Source organism: Protopterus annectens, chromosome 6.part0 (assembly GCF_019279795.1).
Source record: "Protopterus annectens isolate FY-2018-M chromosome 6.part0, PAN1.0, whole genome shotgun sequence".
Classification (NCBI taxonomy): domain Eukaryota; kingdom Metazoa; phylum Chordata; order Ceratodontiformes; family Protopteridae; genus Protopterus; species Protopterus annectens.
Genome location: NC_056737.1, coordinates 1,843,175,486 through 1,843,194,053, shown reverse-complemented (window position 1 = coordinate 1,843,194,053; position 18,568 = coordinate 1,843,175,486).

Sequence of the window (18,568 nt, the reverse complement as noted above, 5' to 3'; positions counted from 1 at the left end):
GATGACAAGAACACACATGCATGTCTGTCTTGTATATGTATATCTTTATACAAGCATGTCATGTCCCTACCATCCTAGCATGTATGTTTAACCATTTTCAAAACATAAACATATTATAAAATATATTTCTTTTGCACAGAGTAGCTGTGTATGCAGGAAATTCCCAGTCTTTGTCAGTTGAGCTAATTTATTTCCTTTATCCTGCAACTGCAGTTGAATTTCCTGTGATGTTGCATGGTCTTTCTGACATTCTTTAGAAAGCTGTTCTGCTGAATTTGAAACTCCTATGCACTTTTGAAAAGATGTGTGTATAACTTGTCTAAGCTTCCTGCACTCATTGTGTCTGTCTTTTAGAAGTTTATTACATTTCTTTGTAACAAAATGTACTAGAGTTTCTATCAGTAACTGATTTGACTGTTGTTGCAACTCTGAAATAAACCTTTTACATCTGGTGACAGAACATAACTGTCTAACATTTGAATATAATGTCAACATAATAACTTTTCTTGGTTCTTTACCTTTACAATTTTTGTCTGTGCAGTCTAACCTTTGGATAATGTCATGCACTGTATTTTTATGACATTGTACACACAATAAACATTTTTATACCACACATGATTTTATTTCAGATACCAGTCAAATATAATCCATTTGCATAATGCCTTACTATCAAATTGCAATCCATTTGCATAATGCCTTACTATTAACTTACCCTAACAAGGTTTTACATTTGCTAATATGCTGTATATACATTTATTATGTTATTATTATTACCTCTATGGCATTCATACTGTATGTAACACAGAATAATTTTCTTACCAGTCAACAGACAGGCAGATGGCCAAGCTGCTTTACTGTAGATGGTTGAAAAGTTTCTGTAGTCACTTGTGAAGTTGGTACAGCAAAACTGGCATATTCAGTCTTACATCTTCGTCTTGTACCTTTTCTGGAGAATTTATGGAACTGCTCCACCTTCCTGCAATGCAGTCTCACCGGATTTAGACGTCTATTAAACTGTATTGCTACAAACTGTTGAAAACTGTAGAAATCTGAAGTACTTCACATAAACATTACTGTGCTTTTACAGGAGTGACATTACCCATTCACTCCCCCTGTTTTTGGATACAGGCTAGGAACGTTGTCAAAGGATCACCATTGAAAAATTATATTGTGCTTACTGGATCCAAAGTATCACGTCAGGGTCACCATTGAAAAATTATATTGAGCTGCTCTCTGCTTACTTCTGCTTGCTTGCTTGCTTACTGTGGGATTTGAAGTCTTCTTAAGACACACAGTCTTGCTGTGCTGTTTACTGCTGAATCAGAGACACATCATGACTCCATCTGTCAAGCCTTTCAAATTGCACACTGATAAAGAAATATATTTTGCAGCTATAAGCACAGTTACAGATAACTTATTTTATAACAAACCACACGTAGTCTGTCAGATTTGTAGCATATATTTACAAAGTTTTCCTTCATTACAGATATGAATGATGACTTCTACAAAATACCTCTCTCTGTCCTTCTCTCTGTCCTTCTCTCACATAACTGAATTACTACAATAGCTAAATACAGAGCTAGTCACGCACACAAGAGGTTGTTATTTCCTCAGTATATTTTTCTGGCCTTCTATGGGAAGTCACATAATGTCTGTTTTTAGACTTTTCTATTGTCCTTTTGTGATGTAAGCACTTTTGCTGATGTGAGGATGCCATTCTGAAAGGAAACATCTGTTTAAGCTGTTCCTACTAGAAAAACATCACGTATTGCTGAATTTATAAAAAAGGATGTCTGTTACAAACATGAGAAAATCATGTAATGCTTGTTTTCCAGTATTGCTTTCTTAGGCATTAACTGATGCTGTGAAGAGAAGCCTGTCTGTTATACATATAGTATGAATGCACAGTGTAAACTCTATACATATATTCAAGCAAACTTTTTCTTTCAGCATATTTACAACATAATTAATTTCACCCTTATATTCATAATATCTAACAGTTTAGACCAGCTATTCTAGAGCATTGGCATTGACAAAGCCCTGGACTCTCTGAGCCTGCATGTTATGGTTGTGTATGTTTCCCAGTTTATGGAAGTTTAGTTAAAATTGCCCATAGGTCATGTGTTGGGCTGAATGGTAAGTGATTCTAGTAACTTCAGGTATGCATAGTGGTTTTCATGGTTCATGATTGGAGACCTGTAGCTAGTGATGATATGGTGGGGGGATTTCGCCTATGGTCAGCTGGACATGGAGTAACTTAAGTGAGTCATTCTACTTGACCAATCTAGAGGTGTGAGTGCTTTTATGTAAATGGAAACACCTCCTTCTTTTGTTTTTTCCTTTTCATAGGGTGGTCCGAATGTGTGATACGGCATTGCAGCCTTGCACTGCTGGGGTGCCCTCTGCAGCCTTGAACCACATCTCTGGAACTGCAGAGACATCAGCATTCTCCAGGGTGAGGAGAGCTTTCAGGGAGTGCAGTTTCTTGTTAAGACTCCTAGCAGCTCCTTCAGCTTGACATTAGAAGAATTTGTTATGTTTGTAGGTCTGTTGGTGTGGCACTGCCTAAAAAAGGCACTGTGGGGGGTGGCTTATGCCTTGGCCTGTATTCAAAAGCCTAGTGGTGACAGGTGCAGACCATCTCTGGCAATGCAGCATGGTCTGTTGATCATATTATCCCAGGCTGATGCATACTGGATCCTCCTGGAATGGCACCAGAAGCTAATCCAGTTATTAAAGTCAATCATTTTCTGTTTATATTGTGATATTATTCTTGTGGAGCATAGAATGCTGCTCAATGCGAGGCTCATACCAGCCAGTGAACCATATTCAGAGAGGTCCATCATGCCTCTCTTCATATAGTCCAGGGAGGTACATCTCAGGTCATTCACACTCACGCGGACTGTGACTGGGTTATACTGGTACTTGTGGTTGAGTGACCTGAGTATGTGCATGATCTGGTGAATCCTGGGCTCTGACAGGCAACTGACTGTAACCTTTCTTTATCCAACCTGGTGAGGGGAGGCATTCATGTGTCTGACAATGGAGTCTCCAATTGCCAAGATATTTGAATGTGTGATGTTGTACCTTAGGGGGTTGCTTGTGGAGATGCTATGTTGTGTACTTTTATGTATAGTGACTGGTGTTGACTTGGTTTTGTTTGCATGTGGTTTCTGTGTGCAGTGTATGGGAGGTCTCTGAGGTTTAGATAAGTTACTTGTGAGTACCTCCTCATATATGGATTTATATATTGAGACCTTATTTAGTGAGGGGAAATGATATGCATATGTTAGCAACCTGTTTGTCATCTGATTTGTCAGTATGTGAGTCATGTCTAAATGTTCATAATGTAACTATCTCTCACATATTGTGTTTGTTTTTTTCAGGATTAAATAGTTGTCAGTATGTATAAAATTATTGCTACATTGTCTGAGGATTCCCATGTCCACCAGGCTAGCCACAGAGATTCATAGATTCATAGGTGTGTACTAGGCTAATGGCCCTGGAGCTTTTACAAGCCTAGCCCATAGGATTACTCTGGCATCGTGCCACCCAAACTTAGTTCCCAGTGCCTCTGTCAAGTAATGCCACTGGAGTGATCCCTGGGGTGAATTTTCTATTTCCCATCCACTCATCAAGATTTCTCTTGAAGAGGGCCAGTGAGGTGCTCTGCTTGACATGTATGGGAAGTCTATTCCATAGCATGGGCAGTCTCTGGGTTATGAACCTGTACCTCCAGCATGTTTTGTTGATTGTGGTAATGAGGTTGAGGTCTCTAGAATGTGTGCTGCGGAGGGATTTCTTTAGATGTAATATTTCTAACAGAGCTGGGTCAGACATGGCTTTGTAAGTCAAGCAGAGATCGCCTCTAAGTAGGCAATATGTGATAGAGAGTAGTTGGAGTTTTTTAAGTCTGTCCATATAGGACAAATATTTAAGGCCTAGGATCCTCTTTGTGAGGTACTTTTGCGGCCTCTCCAGTTGTTTCAGGTGTTTAGTGAGGTATATGCCAAATGGGGCATTGTACTCAATGACTGGCCTAATGAGGGAAGAGTAGAGGGAGACAATGACCTCTTTCTTCCTGGATGCAAAACCCTTAGTAATGAGATGTGCCACATAGAAGGACTTTCTGACCACAGTGGCAATGTGGTGGTCAGAAGAGAGGTTGCTCTCAACCTGTGTTCCCAGATCTCTTATAACACCGGTGTTCAGCAGACTACCAATGATGTAGTAATTCATGGGAACCGAGTTTTTCCCAAAGGGGATGATGACACATTTTTTGGCATTGCGCATAAGGCCATGGTTCTGACACCAGTCATTGTTCTCAGTGAGGCCTTTCTGTAGGATGTCAACATCACTTAGGGAGTCAATAATAGCTCCCAACTTGCAATTGTCTGCAAACTTTGTCAGTCAGAGTCCCTTCGTGTTGGTTTGGACTTCAGAGAAGTAGATACCAAACAGGAGAGGACCCGGGACCAAACCCTGTGGGACTCCACTCATGACTGGTCGGCATTCTGACTTGGAGTCAGCCACTTTCACACTGTAGGTTCTACCTGTGAGCCAGTTTGCAACCAGCCTAGTGATATAGGGGTTGATGCCTAGCTTAGTGAGTTTTTCTATGATTCTTGAGTGGGGAATAGTATCAAAGGCCTTGGCCAGATCAAGCTAGACTGTATGAATCACATTGCCTTCATCCACAGCTCTGGTGACTGACTCACAGAAGTTGACCAAGTTAAGCAGTCACATACCTTACTTGGATAGAAAGAAGTTTCTCTGTTCACCTGTGAGAGAGGGGAGCTTTGAGCAGCCTATCTGTCCCTGGAGGAGTGGTTGCAGCCCAGAAGTTAGTAGTTTATCGGCCATTTCGGGCTAATTTCTATCTCTTTCATTTCCCTGCTATAAAAACTGCTTGGCTGATGTCTTAAACCTATAGCTATGCCAGTGGGAAGTCTTATTGGGGATCTGGAGAAAGAGGGGGAAACCAGCCCCAGTCTGACTGTGATATCTGTGTGCTCTTAAGGGAAATTGTATTTTACTGTGTGGGTACTTGTCATTCTCCCATCATAGAATACAACGCCCCATTTGGGATGTACTTTACAAGACAGCTGTAACAGCTGGAAAGACTACAAAAGTACCTCACCAAGAGGATTACTGGCCTCAAACAGATGCCCTATGCAGCCCGACTCAAGAAACTCCAGCTGTACTCGGTCGCATACTGCTTACTCAGAGGTGATCTCTGCCTGACATACAAGGCCATGTCCAACCCAGAATTGATGGACATGCTCCACCTAAAAAAAAATAAATCCCGGAGAGCCACACGCTCTAGAGGTATAAACTTTACCACAACGATAAATAGGACATGCTGGAGGTATAGATTCCTGTCCCAGAGACTCCCTATGCTTTGGAACAGGATTCCAATATATATCAGGCAGAGCCCCTCACTAACATTCTTCAAGAGAAACCTTGACGGGTGGATGGGAAACAGAAAATTTACTCCAGGGATCACTGCAGTGGCTCTGCTGGACAGTGGCACAGGGAATTAATGGCTCTGCTGGGCAGAGGCACAGGGAACTAATCTAAGGGAATGGCGAAAGCCAACACATTCTGGCTAGGCTTATAAATGCCCTTGGGCAGATAGCCTAGTACTTACCTATGAACCTATGAACGTATGATTTACCCTTCACAAAACCAAACTGTGTGGGATACAGAGTTTGGAGACTCCCTATATCCTTATTTATTAGGTCCATGATGATGCATTCCATAGCTTTGCATATCAGACTTGTCAGGCTAATGTGGTGATAGTTCCCAGGGTCTGTAGTCACTCCTCCTTTGTGGAGAGGGATGACTGTAGCAGTGTACCATTGGGTAGGGACAAAGCCTGAGGTGAGGCTGTGATTGAACAATGCACACAAGTGAGGTGCCAGTTCACTCTGTAGTTCATGTAGAATACAGCTAGGGATATTGTCAGGTCCCATAGAAGTGGTATTCTTGGCCTTGGACAGTGCTGTTTTAACCTGTGCAGCAGTAATACTGGGTGCCTGGCAATCCATTGGTATTGTGACTGGTCCTTTGGGGGGTAAAGTTGGCCGTGAATCTGTCAGACAGTATATTGGCAATATCTGTTGGTTCGGTATAGGAGGTACCATTGGGGAGAAGCTCAGAACATATTTGGGTATTGCTGTGGAGATTCTTTACATAACTATAGAAGGCCTTGCTGTTGCCTTTACTATCTGCTGCAATTCTGTTTTCATAGCTCACTTTAGAGGATTTGATGAGGGATCTTAACTTTTTGTTGAGGCTGATAAAGGAGTTTTTCCAGTCTTGGGACTTCACCTTATTCCGCATCAGTTTCCTCCTTCTGTTGTAGAGTTTGTTTATGCCAAGGGACTATCAAATTTGCTTCCTTTTTTGGAGGAGAGAGTCTTGGTTCTATTGGGTATGGCAAAATCCATGCATTTGTGTACGTGTTCGTACAGTGCATTGGTGTATGATTCGGCAGTCATGCAACTAATCTCCATTTGCATGGGTTACCTTTGTGGGGGGGGGGTGGATTTCCAAGGTGATCAGTTTGTGGTCAGATCTAACCAGGGAGGAGTGGACTATTGGTGCAGAGCAATGGTCACCCATGATAGTAATGACCAAGTCAAGGATGTTGCTACCTATAGTGGAGGTAAGAATGAGCTGGTCCAGGGCATTGGAATTAATGATAGCAGGAAAGTGCCTATCCATGGTTTCAGGTTTTTTACTATTGGTTTTGTGAGACTGCTGGAATTTTGTAAATAATTCTATGTCATTTGTGAATATTAATATGATTCATATGTTTGTCTTACAAATGTAAGAAAACTATACGTTAAGTGGATATTAAACTACTGGTGCAGAACTGTGTGCTGAACTGTATGTTATGTACTGAGCTTCAAGAATGTAACCACAGTGTACCCTACAGGAAAAGAGCAGAAACATGTATAAACTAAAAGCCTGTGCAAAATTTATGTTTTCATAGTAGAAGTTAGAACATACAGAGTTAACTTGTAAACTCTGAGAAAATAAGTGAAGAGTTTTAAGATTGTGTTTATCTCAGCAAGAAGGCAGGATGACTACATCTAGAAGTTCCTTCTGTTGTCTGGAAACAGAAATAATTATATGTTTCAAATATAAAAGTGTTTTAACTGTTCTGATTTCCAATTCTAGGCAAACTTCTGAGAGAGAAGTATTTTTGACACAGAGGTGCTAAATTTTAAGTTTCTGTTAGCCTGGCAACTGAAGGAAGAGATGAAAAAGAGTGATGTCATCCAGCTGACCCAGCAGTAATGTTTTGATATTAATTTGGAAACCCTCTCAGAGACTTTGCATTTTGTATCTTGTCTTGGATCTAGGAACATCCACGCATCAGCACTTCTGCTTGTGTGTTGTCTGTAAGTAAGACGTAGAGAAAAATGATTTCTTTTAGATATAGATAGGAATATAGTAAATATTAGTTTAGATGTTTTCTGTATTTATGTGAGACTGTCCTGCAATGTTGTTTTAAAATATTTCCTGTGATTCTGAACTCAGTTGTCACTGTGCTGGGTTACTGAATATTGTCTTTTTCTTTTCTTATTTTTTATTAAATATATTTAAACCTTTTAATTGTGGCTGGTTTGTTTAGAGATAGAGATATTTAAGATCTTAAAGTACTAGCATATGTATTTGGTGACATGGTATAGACCACTCCAATAGCCTTCCTGTTGGTCACACTTACCATTTGGATAATAGTAACATTACACAGTAGAATTGGTCAACCTTTGTAAGGGCCTTATAATTGCTGATAAAGAGCTGATTGGTGGCAGTGATAACTACAGTTTAGTCTGGGCTGAAGGAGGCATAGCTAGTAAAGCTGTGCCAGCCTTTCCCAGGAGTGCATGTGTGTTTGTATATAAATCACATCTCAAAGTGTGTGTCAGCTACTTGGGAAGGGACACGAAGCACTGTTTGAACAGAGAAGGTTCTAGAGATTTTGGCTTGACCACTTGGCTGATATATTAACCCTATAGCTATGCCAGTGGGAAGTCTTATTGGGGATCTGGAGAATGAGGGGGAAACCAGCCCCAGTCTGACTGTGATCTCTGTGTGCTCTTAAGGGAAATTGTATTTTACTGTGTGGGTACTTGTCATTCTCCCAATGTTCACGTCCCTCACTGCTGCTAGTGGTGAGATCGAGGCTCCATGATTACTGGGCCAGCACAGGGGCATCACAAGTTTAATCAGTGAGAAGACTGAGTACATTTAACTGGACTGGGATGATAGCACATGGATGAAGAATGGGTGCTGTACTCAGTGTGAACTGCAGCTATCCAACAAGGTGATGCTGCTCTGTGTGCAACCCCTAGAGCTGAAGGGGAACTGGAGAGGTTGCAGAGATAGTTATTCTAAGGGAAAATTTAACTTGAAAACATTTTGTGTCTATACAGGGCACTGCTAACTGCCACTGCAATGAGAGCAGCTTAGCACAAACACTGGGCTTATACAGAATCAGAAAAACACATTTTACAGTAACAAGGCCTACAGACCAATGAGGAAAACACACAATAAGCTTTTGGCCAGCAGCTACAGCATACTTCTGTTCCAAGAGTGCAGTCAGAAACCCCTCTTAATGTAAAAATGCTGGTTTTAGAGCTCAAGTGTAGGGAAACCATACAATCTGGATACTACTGATCTGTAAAACTAGCAGACACATTGTAATTTAAGTACAACAGCAGCAGTGGAAACACTTCAGCTTTGAACATTTGTTTAGGTTGTTCTTAAAGCTTTCAAGGTGCTTACTTCTTTTTATTGTAAGTCTACTTTACATTATACAAACACTTCAGAGAGAAAAGTCACTTCAGTATTGCTTGTTGGTATAGTCAACACAATCAGAAACAGTTGCAAGCAATTAGTAGCTTACAATTGTTATTGCTCCTCCCTGCAGCCTTAGGGCATATGCATGCAACTGCGTAATTACTTACACCACATTTAATCCCCTACACCAACTGATTTTTTTTTGGCGTTCAGGAATGCTAATGATTTCATATCTCATTTGCATCTTCACAGTACTGAGAGGGCTTACTCTACACTATAGAAAGGTAATGGTTTAGTTATGGAAGTGGATGGAGTGGAGTATGATTGGATACAGATAGAGCATTGTTAATAGTTACTTGGAGGAGATTGTTCTACACACTGCTTACATCTTCATATTTTGAATGTATTTCAATATGCAATGGAAAAATTTTGCAAAGTATGCAATTTTAAAATTTCACTGTTGCTATACTGCACATATGGCAATTCTTGCTGTACCCCCACTCTGTGAGAATGATTATAACTGTGCCATGGGCTTTGTTCATTTCTGTTTGACTTAGATTTGCATGTATATGTGATACACAGAGTGAATAGTTATGAGAGTGACAGTATGCAGGTAGTTTAGCTTTTTATACATTTGTTCATGTGCTACAGGTTCCACATTTACCTTGACATTACTGCAGTTAGGAGTCATGTGGTTTGGGGCTGTCTCTGTCTAATGTTATCTGTATACAGACATTACATGGTTAAGTAACATATGTGGACATCAGATGCCATCACTCTTAGGTTGTTATGTGTATTTCTTCACTGTGTCATTTGCCTCTTAGTTGCTGCATATGTGCGATGACCTTTGAGCCTCAGATGGTGAGTGTGTGTACTATCCTTTGCCTCTTAGCCAGGGCAAGGTCATAATGTACACACTTACATGTGCCCACTACCTCCACAGCTAGAGGTTCCCCTCAAATTCCTCGTCGGTATGTTTGGGAGGTACTGGCCCTCCATGTGGTCCAAGAATGTGTGGTTCTGGCCCTTGCTGTCCCTTTTGCAGCTGTTTCTTCAAGATGATATTGTGCATCATGGCACAGACTGTAAGAATTTCTGCACAGGTGCACAGGGTGTACTGGTGACAGCAGAACAGTGACTTCAGCATGCCAAACATATGCTCTATGATGTTTCTAGTTTGAGTATGGGCATCATGGTATCTTTCTTCTGTGGGTGTGTGCATGCATTTCTGATGGGTGTCATGAGCCATGGTTCCAGTGCATAACCTGCATCACCCAGTAGATGGCCTTGTGGAACATCACCTCTAGCAAATCCTGTGTAAAGCTGTGAGGCATGCCATATGTGTGAGTCAATATAACTGCCTGGGTTGCCTGCACAGACTTTGAGGATGATCCCTCAGGCATTACAGACAACCTGCAGTTGACTGAGTCCAACTCTGTTCACTAAGGGGGACTTTTATTTCTATATGAGTGCAGTCTGTGAGTACCAAGACATCATGAAAGTGTGCTACAGCATGGAATTCCTTCATTGTTCTTGGTCTCTCATCTGTTGTGCATGGAAAATAGATACACTCCCTTGCATGTTGTAGCATAGCATTTCGATATTGGTGAAATATTCTTGAAGCTGAGGTCTGTGGTACCCCTAGTATATCCACTGAGAGTCTCTGGAATGTACCTGTAGCTAATATCCTTAATACTACCCGTACTTTGGTTTCCACTGGTATAGGTTCTCCTCAATTTCTCCTGGGTCTGAGGTGGAGATGATAGATGTTGCAGAGTTCCTGTATGATTTCTCTGTCAACCCTGTATTGCTCCACTATTTCAGTAACATGCAGTCCATGATGTGTTAAATAGAGTCTGAACACCCTACTTCTCCTTGGACAAGTTAACATCAGCAGCATAGATTTGAGCCTGTTGCATATACACATGCAAGAGAGCAGAAGCAGCTCCTAACATTGCTTTTTTTCTACATGTGATGGTGGCTGTATTCCATTAGGTTATGGTGTTGACATCAAAGGGCTACAACATCTCTAAATGTTACTTTATAGCTCCCTGATTGTATCTGCCATATTAGATTGTTTCATTTGCATGTAATTTATCCAGTTATTCTTTAATTAGCATATTCTGCTGTTTACCTTTGTTAGATGGCTCCACACAACTTGTATATTTGTTTAATGAATACAAAATGGTGCACTATTATGTGCATGTTGTGCTGTGACATGCACATAGCAGTGTCATAGATATCCTCTTAGCACAAGAAATATGGACAAAAATAATCTGGGGACAAAGGTCCAAAATAGAGACAGATTTAAATATTGTTTTTATAAATTTAGAAAGTTGCTAAAATAACATGATTTGTTTTAGCATACATTTCCTGACAGTTATGAACACTGAAACTCAAATAACTGTCAATATTTAGTAACTTTGGGACTTCCAACATAGCTGCACATTGAGTAACAGCTTAATTTCAGCTCTATTAGTGTGAAAACAGAAGCTCAGTAGAAAGAGCAAGTGACTCACTAATAAGTGTACTGCCTGGATGCCAGAAAAAATGAAATTCAAAGAACCTGAAAGAAAATCAACCACAAAAGGTGAGAAAAAAACACTGACTGGGATGAATCCTGCAGCTGTTCAGCAAAAAGTCATGCACGTTACAGCTTTGGCGTAAGACATGACATCCAGTAACCTAGAGGAAAAAATTAGTCAAATGTACTCAGAGCTGATTAAAATAAACAAAACACTGATGGAGTATATCAACTCAAATAACAAAAGACTGGAAAAATGGAACGAACTTTAAATGGGTATTCAGATGAGGTGATAGAACTGCAAAAGTCTGGGGTTGAAATGAAGAAAATGCTGGCTGAATATGAGACTGCTCAAGAAACGATATTTCAAAATTAGAATTAGAGGACAGAGCACAAGGGGGAAAATCTCAGATTTTCTGCTGTATAGGAGAAGTTGGAAGGAGCAGACTGTATTAATTTTATGAAAGCTCAAATAATCATCTGGACTGGTATTCCACAGCAGGAGTTGTTAATTTGGTAATTAAAAGGGCGCATCATGTGTGTGCTCCAAACCTGGCCATGAGAAAGAAACTGAGACCTTTAATAGTAAAGATGCAATCCTACCAGTAGAAGGAGTTGATTCTAACCAAACTGTGGCAGAAGGGCAAAGTACTAAATATGGGAGGCAGTAGAGTATTTATGGAAAATGATTACTCGCTGTACACCAGGCAGAAGAGGAGTAAATCAATTCCACTTATCAGGGAACATTGAAAAGCAGGCATGAGATTTAAACTGCTGTATCCAGCTATCTTCAGAATATTCTTTCCTTGATGGACAAAATAATTTTTAATGCAGAACATGCTAAGGAGAAAATACAAAAAGGAGATTATGCTTCTTGTTTGTCTGGTAATAAAGACAGCAGAGAGACTATGTCAGTGAAACCTTTTCCAGGGTTTCAGTGGGAAATGCTTGAGAGACAGAAAAAAGCACAAGTGTTGACTTTAAGAACTGAGTTATATTGGAAGAGACGCTGAGACTGGAATTGGGAGATGGAGATACAGTTTTAAAAACAGCAACACAGAAATTGACAAATAAATCTGGGATTATAAAGCATTAATTATATTTGTGAAACATGACAGAACAAGAAAACCTGGAAATATTGGACTTTTTTGACATTGTTAAACTTGTAAGGGACTGTAAAGCATACACTGTATTCATGCCATTAATGTTTGGATGTAAACCTGGGAGATGGGGAAGAGGAAGAAAAAAGTTAACTGTAAGTAAAACAAACTTTTGTTCTAAACAGTAATAGTTGTATAGTGGATCATATCTCTGTGCTATAAAGTAATGTTTTCTCACATATTTTCAAATGTGATGGGGATATTAAAGTAAACAGGTGCCCCTATTTCTACCGTCTTTTCTCTTTTTCCTTGTTCAGTTTTAAGAAATGTAGGCACTGTAGTGTAAAAAAGAAGAATAAAAGTTTGTTCAAAAGAATATGATACAAGGAAAAATGGTGTGCTTTTTCTCATTCTTGTATAGGGGAATGACTGGATTAAGGGTCTTTTTTTAAACACATTAGGGGTTTTGGCTTTAATCTAGTAAAATGTTTTAAGATAAAGCCAGAAATAAAAAAGAACACTGAACATAACAAAGCTCTCCCCTAGCAAATAAATAAATAAATAAATAAATAAATAAATAAATAAATACTTGAAGAAGCAACTCTGTATCTGGTTCATGTCTCCATGGAGACAATCTGATAAAGAGCAGTAAAAACAGAATACTTCTTTATTTTGCTGGTTTTCTTTCAATGCCTAGGAGATAATGTTTTCCGAAAGCATCCAACTGTTTTCTCATTCTGTGAGAGCAATAAAGATAAGACAAAACCAGACAGCATTTAGTAGAAGCACAATCTGTACCATGCATCTTAGCATGTATAACCTTCCTTTTAAGTTAACCCAAGTCTGCAAGTGTGGCCGTCAGTTTGGGACAATTGTTCCTATTATCAGATAAAACTTTACTATATGAAGATGCACATACCTTTGCGTGTTAATATTAAGTTAATAGGTTTTGGGGTTGTATTGGGAGTGTATTTTTATTTATTTATTTATTTTGAGGGCTTTCAATAAAACAAAACGTTTTGTAAGATATAACTTAGGCTCAAATGGATATGACAAGAAACAAATATATAAAAGGTCAACCTGGCAAACATTAGTCTGTGCATGTAACACAAAAGCTGGAACTAGATACTTAACACAAAAACTGTTACAGATAAAAGGTGGAAATAACTTTTCAACATAATAACCCTTTTGATTTTTTTTTAAATGTTGATGTGATGATCTCACACACACACACACACACACACACACATATATATATATATATATATATATATATATATATACACAAAAAAAAAACCAGAGTGGCGAACTATGTTATAGAAATGTAGATTGCAGATAGCTATGCTACAGGAGACACATTTGGAAATAATTGAATATATGAATTTGATAAAGAAAGGTTTTCAGGATAGTTATTCAGCGAAATACCTGGGACAAAAGAAAAGAGAGTACTTATATTAATTGCAAGAGTCACTCCAACAGTAATAGAAGAGGAAAAAAGATAATAATGTAATACTAAGGGGCTACTGGCAAGGGAGGAAAACTACACTGGCATGTATTTATATTCTACCTAAAACTGCTGTAATGAAGCTTAAGAAAATTCTGGGAGAAATAATGTTTTCAGCAGCTAATTTTACTTGTAGGTGGGTGCTGGAATTTGATTTGCAGCAGGGAAGATGTGTGTGGGGGGCTCAGAAGGGAAAATATAACAAGGGAGGGTAGATTTTTGAAGACATTTATGAAAATATTTGGCATGGAGAATGTGAATGCAGTAGTAGGAGTTCAGAGTGAATTTACATACTATTCCCCAAGACACAAAAACTGGGCTAGCCTAGACAGAACTTACATTTCACAGGAAAATGTGTATTTAATTGAAATTTTTGATATGCATCTAATAACTATTTCAGATCTGGCACCAAGAAAAACTAAAATAAAAATGCAGGGTAATGAAAAATGAGGCACTGGTCCTTTCCCACCTATCTATTGAAAAGAGAGGAATTTAAGGAGTGGGTAGTAGAAATTATTTGGAAGTTATTAGAGAAGACAGAAATTTCTTTTGAAAATGGAGTAGGATACAATTGAAATAGAGTTTAAAAATAGGGTGGAAAGAGAGATATGGTTAAGAAGCAACAAGAATTATTTAGAGGATTGACAAATTTTAAAGTATTGCAGAATAGGTGAATCTCACAAGAAGAGGAGCAACTGCATAATGTGAAATAGAAAATAAGAGATCACCTCGATAATATGCATGGGGTTAGAAAGATTGTTGTTAAGCAACTGTTTTTTTGACAATAATGCCACAGCACAAAAACTTTTAGTGCAACGACTCAGGCAAGAGAAACCATGGCAGGGCTAGTCATCTGGCATTATAAACCTTGGCTCGAGATGATTTTCACTGTTGAAGTGACACCCCGACTCCATGTGCAAAAGGGGAAGAAGGGGTTGAGGATGGATGGATGGACTCAGGCAAGAAAAATTAGAAAGGGTTGTCACCAAGCTTAGGGAGCATGTAACAAGGAAAATATGAAATCCTGTAGAGGTACTAGAAATATTTCTGAAATTTTATGAAAGTCTGTATAAGGCAAAGAAATATGGAGATCATGAAAAGGTACAAATGTAAATGTTTATGGAAGAATTAAATATGCCAAGATTAGAGGTAGATGAGGCTCAATTACTAATAGTTATAATACAAGAAGATGAGATAAAAATGGTGATGCATAACCAATCAACAGGTAAGTCCCCAGGAATAGATGGTATACATGTGGAAGTTTGCAAGCTAGGAGGGAAAAACTGATAAAGATCTGTAAGGTTTTGTTTAACAGTATTTTAAGAGGAGGAGAAGCACCAACATACTGGAAGAAAGTGGTGGTGGCTATAATACCTAAAGAGGATAAAGACCCATCAGATCCAGCTTCATACAGTTCCTTTTCAGTCCTAAACCATGATTATAAAATGTTTATGTCTGTAATGACTATGATCTGAAGACTTTATTTCTCTAATTGTGTATTTGTTGTCATGTCATCTCTGTATTTAATCAATCAGTCGTATCAATATATAATCAGTCTTTGTTTCAAGAAATCCCGTTACAAATATATTATGTCCCTTTACCTATTCTTTACCTGCTATTAATTACCTTTCACATCATTTTATATGTTGTGCTAGTTCCCCTTTCTCATTTTTTAAATTACAATTAAAGTTTCCTAGCACCATAATAGGCATATTTGCTATCATATAACTATGAATGTTGTTGAATAATGTTTCTTTTATTTACACTTTTATATACATATTCTACTACAATTCTAAATGGCTTCTGTCTCTTTCTTGCATCACACAGTAAGACTCTCCCTACCACCACCACCACCATTATATCTAATATTTGAATCTCTACTTTGTTAACAATACTGCAATACCTAATCATGTATTAACCCCTACAGTCCACACCACTTTTCTTTTTCACATTATCTCAAATTCCACCTTTTCCCTTTTATCTGTACATTTTATATCAAGCAAGCAAATTATCTCTACATCTATTTTTTTCACACCATCCAAACACCATCATTCTTATAACATCACTCTTCATGCTGTTTACATTCAATGATGCAATACTTATATTAACCGATTCCCTTTTTACATTTTTTTCATAGTTTAGCTTCTTTTTTTTCTCATTTACCTGTCCTTCTACCTCTGTTTTTAATGCCTGTTTTTATCTCTAAATGGATGTGCAGACATGACAAAAGTGTAACTTAATTCCCCTTCCAGTCACACTCCTCAAAGTACATCTTCAAAGAGAAATTAAAACTGTTCCTTCTTGAATATTGTCTATGCCCCTGCTATTCCCCAGGCTAAATTATTCCTAAATACCTCTCTGTCCTAAACTACCTCTACTTACACATTCACATCAGTGACTTACTCTTCTCACTTTTTTGTCTGTCTTCTATTCTTATAACAAAATTAATATAATTATATTTGACCTAATGTACTACTACTACTGAACTGAAATATTGATTATGTTGCTGCAAAATATACTTGTTTCTTTCCTAATTATCTGCTGTATTCATCTTCATTTTGTATGTAATGCTATTAACATGACCTGAGAATTGTTTGTGTTTTATAAATACCACAGTAAATAATTCTCATGGAGCTTTGTATGTATTGTTGCTAAATGTTGCCTGAGTATTCTGTATGTAGAATATGTACTACTGTTAATATTTCTCATAGATCTTTTCTCCCCAGGCTCTGCTGAATAGGGGGTTGTTTGCCTATTCTGACTGTCCCAGTTAACAAATGCAAATATATAAATATTTAAATAAATAATTATGTTTATTTTTTCCTTTGTTAGTTTCTGGACTTCATGCAGTCTGTCATTTCTCTATATTTTAGCTTGTAATTCCTCATTCCACCCCCATCTTTTCATCATAATATTCTACCCTTTCTTGAATAAGAACATTTTCTTCCCCTTAACTTGCCTCACTTTCTCTTTCTTCATTAATTAGCGGACATTCAAACCAAAAATGTTAGTCACTTCCACATTTCCCACCAGCATTGTTTCCAACTTTTTTCTGGAATGCCTAAACTACCCACATTGTTTGCACCTTCATTTTGTAGGTTCCTGGATTAAATGTGATTCAACCCATCAGAAAAAAAAGAATGCCTTTGGCTCCCCAGTACTTAATACTCTTTTCCCCCAATTATTATTATCCCATTAAGTACATGCTGCAACTTGCTGTTTTCTTTTTGTAAAGTTACATATACTTCCCATCTCCCAGTCCATGCCTTTCTGTTGTCCACAACTTTTTAAATATCATACATGCACATCCTGACATAACCTCAGAAAAAACATTTTAACTCGTTCTTCTATCCTGGTCATTTCCTTTCACATTCATGAACAGTTTTTTTTCTGTTAGTTGTTTGTCTTTCGGCTTTTCCCAGTAAGGGGGTCGCCACAGCAGAACTCCGGTCCGCTAATGATTGGCAGTAGATTTTTATGAAACGCCAAGGTGCCAGCTCGATGCCCAACCTTCAACGAAGGCACACCCATTTACGCATGCATGTCTTTCGAATGCTACCCAACCGCGGGGAGGACATGCAAGCTCCACACAGAAGGCACTCCCAAGCCCAGCTGAGAATCAAAAGGGAAAACCTCTTGCTGTGAGGTAACAACTCTGCCGTTGTACCACCGTGGCACAGACCCAAAATTCTTAATTCTTTTTGAAATCCAAAAAATATTTTTTGCTGTTTCTTCACTACAGTCAACACATTTTTGTCCCTCCATCACCTTGTATTTCATATGGCAATTTGTGTAATAAAATTCTCCACAAAAATTCTTCTTCATAAAAAATGTAAACCTTTTTTCTGTCTTTTATTGCTCCTTTCCATCTTATTTTAATTCTTTCCATGGGTAAACTGAATTTTTTTCTAGAATCATATTTTGCCATTCTTTTCTTTTCCCATCAACCTCACTTAGTTTAGCTTCCATAATTTCACTTTATTCTTATATTCTTTTTCTTCCACCCTATCCTTTTTTTCTTTTCTTTTCTCTGTTTTTTTCTTCTCACACATTTTACTTCCTATGTGTATTAATGCTCAGATAGACAAACTGAATCCTAAAGGCATAACTTCTGCTTCTTCTTTCGGCTTTTCCCGGTTAGGGGTCACCACAGCGGGTCACCTGTCCACTCATGATTGGCAGTGGAGTTTTACAGTGTCAAGTTGCCAGCCTGGCACCCAACCGTCCACAGAAGGCACACACACACACACACACACACACACACACACACACACACACACACACACACACACACACACACACACACACACACACACACACTCAAACCTAGGGCCAATTTAGAGTGTCCAATCCACCTGCAGCATGTCTTTGGGATGTGGGAGGAAACCGGAGCACCTGGAGGAAATCCACGTGATCACAGGGAGGACATGCAGACTCTGCACAGAAGGCACCCCAGCCAAGGATCGAACTGGAGAACCTCTTGCTGTGAGGTGACAATGCTAACCACATAACAGTGTTGCCTAAAACACAGTCTGTTTATTTAAAGTTCATCCTTTGTTTTTATCCTCAATGCAAGTCTTTTCTTCCAGCTCTCAACAGCTCTAGTCTGTATCTGCTGCATTTGCA